The sequence below is a fragment of the Neofelis nebulosa genome, chromosome 1 (genome assembly GCF_028018385.1).
Source record: "Neofelis nebulosa isolate mNeoNeb1 chromosome 1, mNeoNeb1.pri, whole genome shotgun sequence".
NCBI classification, from domain to species: domain Eukaryota; kingdom Metazoa; phylum Chordata; class Mammalia; order Carnivora; family Felidae; genus Neofelis; species Neofelis nebulosa.
The window spans coordinates 153,234,979-153,237,570 of record NC_080782.1 but is presented as its reverse complement, the minus strand read 5'-3'; the positions used below and the strand labels follow the sequence as shown (position 1 = coordinate 153,237,570).

Sequence of the window (2,592 nt, the reverse complement as noted above, 5' to 3'; positions counted from 1 at the left end):
AGAGAGCATGAGCAGGGGAGTGTCATAGAGAGAGAGGAAGAGGGAGAATCCCACACAGGCTCCATGCTGTCAACACAGAGCCCAGCACATGGCTGGATCTCACAAACCACGAGATCAAGACCTGGGCCAAAGTCAAGAGTCAGATGCTTAAGCAACTGAGCCACCCAGGTGCCTCTTGGGAGTGTTTTGACTACTGATTCAATTTCTTTGCTGGTTATGGGTCTGTACAAAATTTTCTATTTCTTCTTATTTCAGTTTTGATAGTTTATATGTTCTAGGAATTCATTTATTTTTTCTAGGTGGTGCAATTTGTTACATATAGGTTTTCATAATATTCTCTCATAATTGTATTCCTGTGGTATTGGTTGATTCAACTTTAAATTAATTAAAATTATCATGTCAGTTCTAGCTACACTAGTGGCATTTTGAGGACTCAATAACCACATGTCAGGAGAGCACAAAATAGGACATGTGCATCAACCACACAGTTTTATTTGTTAGCCCTGGTCTGATTACTTGGAAGGGCTGCCTGGAACTTCTCTTGGTTGAGAATATTAAAAAATTAGATCCAGGGGTGCATCGGCTCAGGTCATGATCTCATGTTTCATGAATTTAAGTCCCACATCAGTCTCTGTGCTGATAGTGTGGAGTCTGCTTTGGATTCTATCTCTTTCTGTTTCTGCCCCTCCCCAACTTGCACTTTCTCTCTCTCTCAAAATAAATAAAAATTTTAAAAACTTTTAAAAAATTAGATGCATTAGAAGAACTGTAGAAATCTGCAACAGAAGGAACAATGATCCATGAGAGATGGAATTATTATTCTATCAGACACTAGGTAAATAGCTGAAAGTATATTTGGTACTACTTTTTTTTTTAAATATAAACATGCACTTACAGTACATGTGTAGACAAATCAGGAAGAACTATATTTGAAACTACAAACATGAAGTAAAATAATACAGAGGATATTTATTTTGCATGTTAATTGAGAATGCTGTTATTTTGTACATTTCTTTATTAATTGTGGTTTTTTTTCCCAACAAGCATATATAACTTTGTAATTTAAAAAGAAAAAAAGAGCCCATATTGAACTTGAGTTGTAAAAGGTGAGTCTGGTCTCAAAATGGAAGTAAAATCACCACCCAGTGGGACGCAGCTCAATTCCAGCCCTCAGAGGGAGGAGGACCATGATCCAAAGGAACCAGAGAAGTTGAGAAAACTGTTTATTAGTGGCTTGAGCTTTGAAATTATAGGTGATAGTTTAAAACAACATTTTGAAAAATGGAATACACTTACAGACTGTGTGGTGATGACAGGCCCCCAAACAAAACTTTCTAGGGGTTTTGGTTTTATGACTTACTCTTGTGTGGAAGAAGTGAATGCAGCAATGTGTGTTCAAGCGCACAAGGTTGATGGACGTGTAGTGGAACCAAAGAGAGCTGATTTAGAGAGGATTCTGCAAAGCCTGGTGCCCATCTAACTGTGAAGAAAATTTTCATTGGTGGTATTAAAGAAGATATAGAAGAAAATAACTTGAGAGTCTACTTTGAAAAGTATGGCAAGACTGAAACCATAAAAGTTATGGAGGACAGGCAGAGTGGAAAAAAGAGAGGATTTAATGATCATGATACATTGATAAAATTGTTGTTCAGAAATACCACACAACTAATGGGCCTAATTGTGAAGTGAAAAAGGCCCTTTCTAAACAGGAAATGCAGTCTGCTGGATCACAAAGAGGTTGTGGAAGTGGATCTGGCAAATTTATGGGTCATAGAGGAAACTTTGGTGGAAGAAGAAGCTATGTGGTGGAGGTGATGACAGCAGAGGTAGTTATGGAGGAGGTGATGGTGGATATAATGTATTTGGAGGTAATGGTGGCAACTATGGAGGGTTATAGTAGTAGAGGAGGCTATGGTGGTGGTAGACCAGGATATGGAAACCAAAGAGGTGGTTATGGTGGTGATGTTGAAGGATATGATGGTTACAATGAAGGAGGAAATTTTGGAGATGGTAACCATAGTGGTGGTGGGAACTATAATGCTTTTGGAAACTATAGTGTACAACAACAATCATGGAGCCATGAAGAGGGTGAGTTTTGGTGGAAGAAGCTTGGGCAGTGTCTGTGGCAGTGGTTATGGATCTGGTGGTGGAAGTGATGGATATGGTAGCAGAAGGTTTTAAAATTTTTCAGAAGAGAAGGGCTATAGTTCTTATCAGGAAAGGGAGCTGGGAGTTGTCAGGAAAGCTTCAGGTTACTTTGAGACAGTCATCTCAGATGCATTAGAGGAACTATAGAAATCTGTCACACAAGGAGCAATGATCCATAGTCAGAAAGGTTACTGCAGCTTAAACAGGAAACCCTTCTTGTTTGCAAGAAGTGCAATGTATTGATTAACGCAATGTAGTGTCAATTAGATGTACATTCTTGAGGTCTTTTGTCTGTTGTAATGTTGTCTTCTTTTTCTTTTCATTACATCAGGTATATTGCCCTGTGCTTTGTTGTAGTGGTACCAGGAATAAAAAAGTTAAGGAATTTTTAATTTTTCAAAAAAGAAAGAAAGAAAGAAAGAAAGAAAGAAAGAAAGAAAGAAC

At 38.1% G+C, this 2,592-nt stretch overlaps 1 pseudogene; it reads left to right on the top strand.

Moving 5' to 3' along the window:
- The first annotated feature begins 1,123 nt into the window (after positions 1 to 1,123).
- Positions 1,124 to 2,213, top strand: LOC131490739 (heterogeneous nuclear ribonucleoprotein A3-like; annotated as a pseudogene).
- Positions 2,214 to 2,592: the final 379 nt, after the last annotated feature.